Below are 11,220 nucleotides of genomic sequence, written 5' to 3'. Positions count from 1 at the left end.
CTCATTATTACATGAGAGTGTCACAAGTAGAGACCTTGACAGGCACTGGGCCTTCTTCACAGGCGCTGGGCCTTTCTTCACAGGCGCTGGGCCTTCTTCACAGGTGCTGGGCCTTTCTTCATGGGTAGAACTTCTGGAGGTGCTGGATGTTCCAGGCGTTCTGGATGGGTACCCCGTCCTGTGTCTCCAGGGGTGCGGCGCCAGGCCTGGAGACATGGACGACCTTGAAAGGGCCCTCCCAGATTGGTGAGAGCTTATGCAGCCCTTCCCTCGAGAGCACCCGCCTCAGGATGAGGTCACCCGCCTCGAGCGTCCTGGAGCGGACGCTGCGACAGTGGTACCGCCGCAGCGCCTGCTGGTATCTTGCCGCCCGTAGTGCAGCTTTGCGGTGGTGTTCCTCCCCCAGCACGAGGTCCATCCCCCGCGTGGCGTCCTGCTACGTCTCATCACAAGCCAGGACCCGTGCAGAGCGATGCTTGACCTCGTGAGGGAGCACCTCTTCTGCTCCATAGACGAGGAAGAACGAGGTCTAGCCCGTGGGCTTGGTGGAGGTGGTGTGGATGGACCACAGCATAGAATGCAGCTCGTCGTGCCAGCCCCTGCGACACGCTTCGAGCTTCTTCTTGAAGGTCCTGGTCTAGAGGCCTCTCAGGACCTCCGTGTTGGCGCGTTCATCTTGGCCATTGCTCCAGAGGTGCGCCACTAAAGCGTAGCGAATCTGCGTTCCAAGGTTAGTGCAGTAGATTACTGGTGAACTGCGAGCCATTATCGGTGATGATGCGATTGGGGACCCCAAAACAGCTCACGAGGCCCTTGACGAACTTGACCGTATAGCCAGATGGGATAGTGCGGACGGCTTTCACCTCCGCCCAGTTGGTGAGCTTGTCGATGGCAACGTAGAGGTATCGGTAGCCCCCAGGCGCTCGAGGGAACGGGCCCAGGATGTCCAGTCCCCAGACTGCGAATGGCCACGAGAATTGGATGGTCTGGAGGCCCTGAGCTGGCTGATAGATTTACTTGGAATGGAGTTGGCAGGCCTCGCAGGACTAGCTCACCTGCGTCGTTGAGCACCGTAGGCCAGTAGAATCCGCTGTGGAATGCCTTGCCGACGAGGGTTCGTGACGACGAGTGGTGCCCACAGTCCCCGTTGTGTACGTCATCCAGCAGCTCTTTCCCCTGTTGCCTAGAGATGCAACGCAGTGAAACATCATTTGGCCGCTTCCTGTATAACTCACTATCCTGGATGCAGGATGTCGTGGCTTGCCGGGCCACACGCTCCGCGTCCTCATCCTTCGCCGGCAGTGTCCCTTGAATCAGGTATTCCTTGAATTCCTTGGTCCAGCATCCTTCCTGGGGCTTGAGCGCCAATAGTAGACGTGCTCCCGAAGTCGGGCCACAGGCTAGGGCTCCCGTGGCAGGTGGCTGCGGGAGCTCCTCCCGAGGTTGTGCTGTCCTTCAAAGCGGTGGTGTCGCCGATGGCTTGAAGAGACGCTCGTCGAAGACACCAGGTTCTTGGGGCTGTCGCTTGGATGCCCTTCTGGCGATGTCACCGGCTTCCTTGTTGGTTCCCCGGGGCACGTCCTACAACTCCAAGCCCAGGAACCGCTTCTCCATCTTGCACACTTCCGCGAGGTATGCCTCCATGTGTTTGTCCTTCGGCTCGTATACCTTGTTGGAGAAGTTGACGAGGAGCTGTGAGTCGCCCCTGATGGTGAGACGCTTCATCCCCAGTGCCGCCACAGCCTTCACGCCGGCTATGAGGCCTTCGTACTCTGCAATGTTGTTGGAGACCTTCTCGCCCTACTGCACATAGCGTAGTAGAGCTTGTCCCGAGTGGGAGAGATGAGCACTGCTCCAGCCCCCGCGCCTTGGCGCACGAAGGCACCATCGAAATACATGACCCAGCCATCGGGCGCCTCACTTCCAGGTGAGAGGGACCGGTCCTCGCCTATTTCAAGCATCGGGGTGTCCGTCCATTCTGCCACAAATCGGCGAGTGCGGCCCCATTGATGACCCTGTGTTGGAAATATGCCCTAGAGGCAATAATAAATTAGTTATTATTATATTTCCTTGTTCATGATAATCGTTTATTATCCATGCTAGAATTGTATTGATAGGAAACTCAGATACATGTGTGGATACATAGACAACACCATGTCCCTAGTAAGCCACTAGTTGACTAGCTCGTTGATCAATAGATGGTTACGGTTTCCTGACCATGGACATTGGATATCATTGATAACGGGATCACATCATTAGGAGAATGATGTGATGGACAAGACACAATCCTAAGCCTAGCACAAAGATCGTGTAGTTCGTATGTGAAAGCTTTTCTAATGTCAAGTATCATTTCCTTAGACCATGAGATTGTGCAACTCCCGGATACCGTAGGAATGCTTTGGGTGTACCAAACGTCACAACGTAACTGGGTGACTATAAAGGTGCACTACAGGTATCTCCGAAAGTGTCTGTTGGGTTGGCACGAATCGAGACTGGGATTTGTCACTCCGTGTGACGGAGAGGTATCTCTGGGCCCACTCGGTAGGACATTATAATAATGTGCACAATGTGGTCAAGGAGTTGATCACGGGATGATGTGTTACGGAACGAGTAAAGAGACTTGCCGGTAACGAGATTGAACAAGGTATCGGTATACCGACGATCGAATCTCGGGCAAGTACAATACCGCTAGACAAAGGGAATTGTATACGGGATTGATTAAGTCCTTGACATCATGGTTCATCCGATGAGATCATCGTGGAACATGTGGGAGCCAACATGGGTATCCAGATCCCGCTATTGGTTATTGACCGGAGAACGTCTCGGTCCTGTCAGCATGTCTCCCGAACCCGTAGGGTCTACACACTTAAGGTTCGATGATGCTAGGGTTATAAAGGAAGTTTGTATGTGGTTACCAAATGTTGTTCGGAGTCCCGTATGAGATCCCGGACATCACGAGGAGTTCCGGAATGGTCCGGAGGTAAAGATTTATATATGGGAAGTCCTGTTTCGGCCATCGGGACAAGTTTCGGGGTCATCGGTATTGTACCGGGACCATCGGAAGGGTCCCGGGGGTCCACCGGGTGGGGCCACCTATCCCGGAGGGTCCCATGGGCTGAAGTGGGAAGGGATCCAGCCCAAAGTGGGATGGGGCGCCACTTTCCCCTAGGGCCCATGCGCCTAGTGTGGGGAAACCCTAAAAGGAAGAGTCCTTGGAGGGGAAGGCACCTCCTAGGTGCCTCTGGGGGGAGGGAATCCTCCCTTGGCCGCCACCCCAAGTCCCATCTAGGGCTGCCGCCCCTCTAGGGGTGGGAACCCTAGAGGGGGCGCACCCTCCTCCCTCTCCCCTATATATAGTGAGGCCTGGGGCTGCCCATAACACGCGATCTGATCTCTGCCTGTTGGTACAGCCCTCCCTCTCTTTCTCCTCATATCTCGCGGTGCTTGGCGAAGCCCTGCAGGATTGCCACGCTCCTCCATCACCACCACGCCGTTGTGCTGCTGCTGGATGGAGTCTTCGTCAACCTCTCCCTCTCTCCTTGCTGGATCAAGGCATGGGAGACGTCACCGGGCTGTACGTGTGTTGAACGCGGAGGTGCCGTCCGTTTGGCACTAGGATCATCGGTGATTTGGATCACGACGAGTACGACTCCATCAACCCCGTTCTCTTGAACGCTTCCGCTTAGCGATCTACAAGGGTATGTAGATGCACTCTCCTTCCCCTCATTGCTAGTCTCTCCATAGATAGATCTTGGTGACACGTAGGAAAATTTTGAATTATTGCTATGTTCCCCAACAGTGGCATCATGAGCTAGCTCTATGCGTAGTTTCTATGCACGAGTAGAACACAAAGTAGTTGTGGGCGTTGATTTTGTTCAATATGCTTGCCGTTACTAGTCTTATCTTGATTCGGCGGCATTGTGGGATGAAGCGGCCCAGACCGACCTTACACGTATTATTATGTGAGACAGGTTCCACCGACTGACATGCACTATTTGCGTGAGGTGGCTAGCGGGTGCCAGTCTCTCCCACTTTAGTCGGATCGGATTCGATGAAAAGGGTCCTTATGAAGGGTAAATAGAAATTGGCATATCACGTTGTGGTTTTGCGTAGGTAAGAAACGTTCTTGCTAGAAACCCATAGCAGCCACGTAAAACATGCAAACAACAATTAGAGGACGTCTAACTTGTGTTTGCAGGGTATGCTATGTGATGTGATATGGCCAAAAGGATGTGATGAATGATATATGTGATGTATGAGATTGATCATGTTCTTGTAATAGGAATCACGACTTGCATGTCATGCTGGTGACAAGATGATCATAGAGCCCCAAGATGGAGATCAAAGGAGCTATATGATATTGGCCATATCATGTCACTATTATTTGATTTCATGTGATGTTTATCATGTTTATACATCTTATTTACTTAGAACGACGGTAGTAAATAAGATGATCCCTCATTACAATTTCAAGAATGTTTTCTCCCCTAACTGTGCACCGTTGCTAAAGTTCGTCGTTTCGAAGCACCACGTGATGATCGGGTGTGATAGATCCTTACGTTCACATACAACGGGTGTAAGATAGTTTTACACATGCAAAACACTTAGGGTTAACTTGACGAGCCTAGCATGTGCATAGACATGGCCTCGGAACACAGAAGACCGAAAGGTCGAGCATGAGTCGTATGGTAGATACGATCAACATGAAGATGTTCACCGATGATGACTAGTCCGTCTCACGTGATGATCGGACACGGCCTAGTTGACTCGGATCATGTAATCGCTTAGATGACTAGAGGGATGTCTATCTGAGTGGGAGTTCATAAGATGAACTTAATTATCCTGAACATAGTCAAAAGGTCTTCGCAAATTATGTCGTAGCTCACGCTATAGTTCTACTGTTTAGATATGTTCCTAGAGAAAAATTAGATCAAAGTTGATAGTAGCAATTATGCGGACTAGGTCCGTAAACTGAGGATTGTCCTCATTGCTTCTTAGAAGGCTTATGTCCTCAATGCACCGCTCAGTGTGCTGAACCTCGAATGTTGTCTATAGATGTTGCGAACATCTGACATACACGTTTTGATAACTACGTGATAGTTCAGTTAACGGTTTAGAGTTGAGGCACCGAAGACGTTTTGAAACGTCGCAAAACATATGAGAAGTTTCGAGGGCTGAAATTGGGATTTCAGGCTCGTGCCCACGTCAAGAGGTATAAGACCTCCGACGATCTTCTTAGCCTACATACTAAGGGAGAAAATCTCAATTGTTGAGCTTGTGCTCAGATTGTATGAGTACAACAATCATTTGAATCGAGTGGGAGTTGATCTTCGAGATAAGATAGTGATGTTTCTCCGAAGTCATTACCACCAAGATGCTAGAGCTTCGTGATGAACTATAATATGTCAGGGACATATATGATGATCCTTGAGATATTCGCGATGTTTGACACCACAAAAGTAGAAATCAAGAAGGAGCATCAATTGTTGACGGTTGGCGAAACCACTAGTTTCAAGAAGGACAAGGGAAAGAAGGGACACTTCATGAAACGGCAATTCAGCTGCTGCTCTAAGAAACCCAAGGTTGAACCCAAACCCGAGACTAAGTGCTTCTGTAATAAGGGGAACAGCCACTGGAGCAGAATTACCCTAGATACTTGGTAGATTAGAAGGCTGTAAGGTCGATAGAAGTATATTGGTTATACATTGTGTTGATGTGTACTTTACTAGTACTCCTAGTAGCACCAGGGTATTAGATACCGGTTCGGTTGCTAAGTGTTAGTAACTCGAAATAAAAGCTACAGAATAAACGGAGACTAGCTAAAGGTGAGCTGACGATATGTGTTGGAAGTGTTTCCAATGTTGATATGATCAAGCATCGCACGCTCCCTCTACCATCGAGATTGGTGTTTGCGTTGAGCATAGACATGATTGGATTATGTCTATCGCAGTACGGTTATTCATTTAAGGAGAATAATGGTTACTCTGTTTATTTGAATAATACCTTCAATGGTCTTACGCCTAAAATGAATGGTTTATTGAATCTCGATCGTAGTGATACACATGTTCATGCCAAAAGATAGTAATGATAGTACCACCTACTTGTGGCACTTCCACGGAAGTCATATCGGTATAAAACGCATGAAGAAGCTCCATGTTGATGGATCTTTGGGCTCACTCGTTTTTGAAAAGTTTGAGACATGCGAACCATGTCTATTGGTGTGTATGCATGAAGAAACTCCATGCAAATGGACCGTTTGGACTCACTTGATTTTGAATCACTTGAGACATGCAAATCATACCACATGGGCAAGATGACTAAAAGCCTCGGTTTCAGTAAAATGGAACCAGAAAGCTACTTGCTGGAAGTAATACATTTTGATGTGTGCAGTCCAATGAGTGCTGAGGCATGTAGTGGATATCGTTATGCTCTTACTTCACGGATGATTTGAGTAAATGTTGAGTATATTTACTTGATGAATCACGAGTCTGAATTATTGAAAGGTTCAAGTAATTTCAGGTTGAAGTTGAAAGATCGTCGTGACAAGAGGATAAAATATCTATGATATGATCATAGAGATGAATATCTGAATTACGAGTTTGGCACAGAATTAAGACATTGTGGAAATTGTTTCACAACTGATACAGCCTGAACACCATAGTGTGATGGTGTGTCCGAACATCATAACTGCACCCTATTGGATATGATGCATACCATGATGTCTCTTATCGAATGACCACGATAGTTTATGGGTTAGGCAATAGAGACAACCACATTCCCTTTAAATAGGGCACCACGTAATTCCGATGAGAAGACACCGTATGAACTATGGTTTAGAGAAACCTAAGCTGTCATTTCTTAAAAGTTTGGGGCAGCGACGCTTATGTGAAAAAGTTTCAGGCTGATAAGCTCGAACCCAAAGCGGATAAATGCATCTTCATAGGACACCCAAAACAGTTGGGTATACCTCCAGTCTCAGATCCGAAAGCAATAAGGGATTGTTTCTAGAATCGGGTCCTTTCTCGAGGAAAAGTTTCTCTCGAAAGGTTTGAGTGGGAGGATGGTGGAGACTTGATGAGGTTATTGAACCATCTTTTCAACTAGTGTGTGGCGGGGAACAGGGAGTTGTTCCTGTGGCACCTACACCAATTGAAGTGGAAGCTTATGATAGTGATCATGAAACTTCAGATCAAGTCACTACCAAACCTCGTGGGATGACAAGGATGCGTACTACTTCTGAGTGGTACATAATCCTGTCTTGGAAGTCATGTTGCTAGACAACAATGAACCTACGAGCTATGGAGAAGCGATGGTGGGCCCGGATTCCGATAAATGGCTCGAGGCCATAAAATCCGAGAGAGGATCCATGTATGAAAACAAAGTGTGGACTTTGGAAGAACTACTTGATGGTCGTAAGGCTGTTAGGTACAGATGGATTTTAAAAGGAAGACGGACAATGATGGTAAGTATCACCATTAAGAAAACTCGACTTGTCGTTAAGATGTTTTCCGATAAGTTCAAGGAGTTGACTGCGATGAGACTTTCTCACTCGTAGCGATGCTAAGAGTCTGTTGGAATTATATTAGCGATTACTGCATTATTTATGAAATCTTGCAGATAGGGTGTCAAAACATTGTTTCCTCGACGATTTTTCTTGAGGAAAGGTTGTATGTGATACAACCGGATGGTTTTGTCAATCCTGAAAGATGCTAATAAGTATGCAAAGCTCCAACAATCCTTCTAAGGACTGGAGTAAGCATCTCGGAGTTGGAATGTATGTTTTGATGAGATGATCAAAGATTTTGGGTTTATACAAAGTTTATGAGAAACTTGTATTTTCCAAAGAAGTGAGTGGGAGCACTATAGAATTTCTGATGAGTATATGTTATGGATCAGAAATGATGTAGAATTTCTGGAAAGCATATAGGGTTATTTGGAAAGTGTTTTTCAATGGAAAGCCTGGATTAAGCTACTTGAACATTGAGCATCAAGATCTATAAGGATAGATCAAAACGCTTAATGGTACTTTCAATGAGCACATACCTTGACATGATCTTGAAGGTGTTCAAGATAGATCAGTCAAAGAAGGAGTTCTTGCCTGAGTTGTAAGGTATGAAGTTAAGACTTAAAGCTCGACCACGGCAGAAGAAAGAGGAAGGACGAAGGTCGTCCCCTATGCTTTTGTCATAGGCTCTATACGGTATGCCATGCTGAGTACCGCACCTGATGTGTGACTTGCCACATATCTGGCAAGAGGGTATAAAGGTAATCTAAGAGTAGATCACCAGATAGCGGTCTAAATTATCCTTAGAGGAATAAGGATATGTTTCTCGGTTATGGAGGTGATAAAGAGTTCGACGTAAAGAGTTACGTCGATGCAAGCTTAACACCTATCCGGATAGCTCTGAGTAGAGATACCGGATACGTATAATGGAGCAACAATTTAGAATAGCTCCATGTAGAACAGTTATTTGAAATGGCTCCAAATATAGCGTAGTAGCTGCATCTACAAGATGACATAGAGATTTGCGAAGTACATACGGATGTGAAAGATTTAGACCCGTTGACTACAACATCTCTCACAAGCATAACATGATCAAACCCAGAACTCATCGAGTATTAATCACATGGTAATGTGAACTAGATTATTGACTCTAGTAAACTCTTTGGGTGTTAGTCACATGGGGATGTGACCTTGAGTGTTAATCACATGGCGATGTGAACTAGATTATTGACTCTAGTGCAAGTGGGAGACTGTTGGAAATATGCCCTAGAGGCAATAATAAATTAGTTATTATTATATTTCCTTGTTCATGATAATCGTTTATTATCCATGCTAGAATTGTATTGATAGGAAACTCAGATACATGTGTGGATACATAGACAACACCATGTCCCTAGTAAGCCTCTAGTTGACTAGCTCGTTGATCAATAGATGGTTACGGTTTCCTGACCATGGACATTGGATGTCATTGATAATGGGATCACATCATTAGGAGAATGATGTGATGGACAAGACCCAATCCTAAGCCTAGCACAAAGATTGTGTAGTTCGTATGCTAAAGCTTTTCTAATGTCAAGTATCATTTCCTAAGACCATGAGATTGTACAACTCCCAGATACCGTAGGAATGCTTTGGGTGTACCAAACGTCACAACGTAACTGGGTGACTATAAAGGTGCACTACAGGTATCTCCAAAAGTGTCTATTGGGTTGGCACGAATCGAGACTGGGATTTGTCACTCCATGCGACGGAGAGGTATCTCTGGGCCCACTCGGTAGGACATCATCATAATGTGCACAATGTGATCAAGGAGTTGATCACGGGATGATGTGTTACGGAACGAGTAAAGTGACTTGCCGGTAACGAGATTGAACAAGGTATTGGTATACCGATGATCGAATCTCGGGCAAGTACAATACCGCTAGACAAAGGGAATTGTATACGGGATTGATTAAGTCCTTGACATCGTGGTTCATCCGATGAGATCATCGTGGAACATGTGGGAGCCAACATGGGTATCCAGATCCCGCTGTTGGTTATTGACCGGAGAATGTCTCGGTCATGTCTGCATGTCTCCCGAACCCGTAGGGTCTACACACTTAAGGTTCGATGACGCTAGGGTTATAAAGGAAGTTTGTATGTGGTTACCGAATGTTGTTCGGAGTCCCGGATGAGATCCCGGACGTCACGAGGAGTTCCAGAATGGTCCGGAGGAAAAGATTTATATATGGGAAGTCCTATTTCGGACATCGGGACAAGTTTCGGGGTCATCGGTATTGTACCGGGACCATCGGAAGGGTCCCGGTGGTCCACCGGGTGGGGCCACCTATCCCGGAGGGTCCCATGGGCTGAAGTGGGAAGGTATCCAGCCCAAAGTGTGCTGGGGCGCCACTTTCCCCTAGGGCCCATGTGCCTAGTGTGGGGAAACCCTAAAAGGAAGAGTCCTAGGAGGGGAAGGCACCTCCTAGGTGCCTTTGGGGGGAGGGAATCCTCCCTTGGCCGCCACCCCAAGGCCCATCTAGGGTTGCCGCCCCTCTAGGGGTGGGAACCCTAGAGGGGGTGCACCCTCCTCCCTCTCCCCTATATATAGTGAGGCCTGGGGCTGCCCATAACACGCGATCTGATCTCTGCCTGTTGGTGCAGCCCTCCCTCTCTTTCTCCTCATATCTCGCGGTGCGTGGCGAAGCCCTGCAGGATTGCCACGCTCCTCCATCACCACCACGCCGTTGTGCTGCTGCTGGATGGAGTCTTCCTCAACCTCTCCCTCTCTCCTTGCTGGATCAAGGCATGGGAGACGTCACCGGGCTGTACGTGTGTTGAACGCGGAGGTGCCGTCCGTTCGGCACTAGGATCATCGGTGATTTGGATCACGACGAGTACGACTCCATCAACCCCGTTCTCTTGAATGCTTCCGCTTAGCGATCTACAAGGGTATGTAGATGCACTCTCCTTCCCCTCATTGCAGGTCTCTCCATAGATAGATCTTGGTGACACGTAGGAAAATTTTGAATTATTGCTACATTCCCCAACACCATGGTGGTGCTGAACTCCAACTTGAATGCCTGCAGCTCGATGTTCCACTCGATGACCCTCCCGGCGGAGTTGGGGCTCCTGAGCACCCTCTCCAATGGGTAGGACGAGACGACCTTGATGGGGTGGCCTTGAAAGTAGTGTCGCAGCTTACGTGAGGCCACCAGGAGCGCGAGTAGGAGCTTCTGAGGCATGGGGTACCGTGCTCTTGTATCCCGCAACACCGTGCTGACGAAAAATACCAGGTGATCGATGAGGGCAGGTGCGCTGATGAGGCTTGCACCTTCCGGGAGTTGGGGTGCCTCCTGAGGCGGTGGATCCCCCAATGCTTGATCGCTTGTCGGGGCCTTTGTGGGTTCGGGGGCGTCGTCCTGCTGAGCTTGATGATCTGTTGTCGCTGCTGCGGCCCTTGCGGCGCCGTCCTGGTCTTGCGTCGTCACTGCTAGGGACGTAGCTCGCCGCAATGCGCCCTTGGCATGGTGTTCTTCCCGAACCGCCACTAGAGCCGCACTGGCGGAGTGGGGAGTGGAGGCAAGATAAAGCACTAGGGGCTTGAGAGGTCGCGGCGCCACCAGCACTAGGGGCTGGTCAGGTATCTCTTGAGGTCTTGAAATGCTCGGTCGGCCTCCGGGTCCACTCGAATGGGCCTTCTTCTTCATCAACTTGAAGAAGGGTAGGGCGCGCTT

This window comes from Triticum urartu, chromosome 2A (genome assembly GCF_056163025.1).
Source record: "Triticum urartu cultivar PI428250 chromosome 2A, HENAU_Tu73, whole genome shotgun sequence".
In the NCBI taxonomy this organism is placed as follows: domain Eukaryota; kingdom Viridiplantae; phylum Streptophyta; class Magnoliopsida; order Poales; family Poaceae; genus Triticum; species Triticum urartu.
This window is presented reverse-complemented; position numbering follows the sequence as displayed.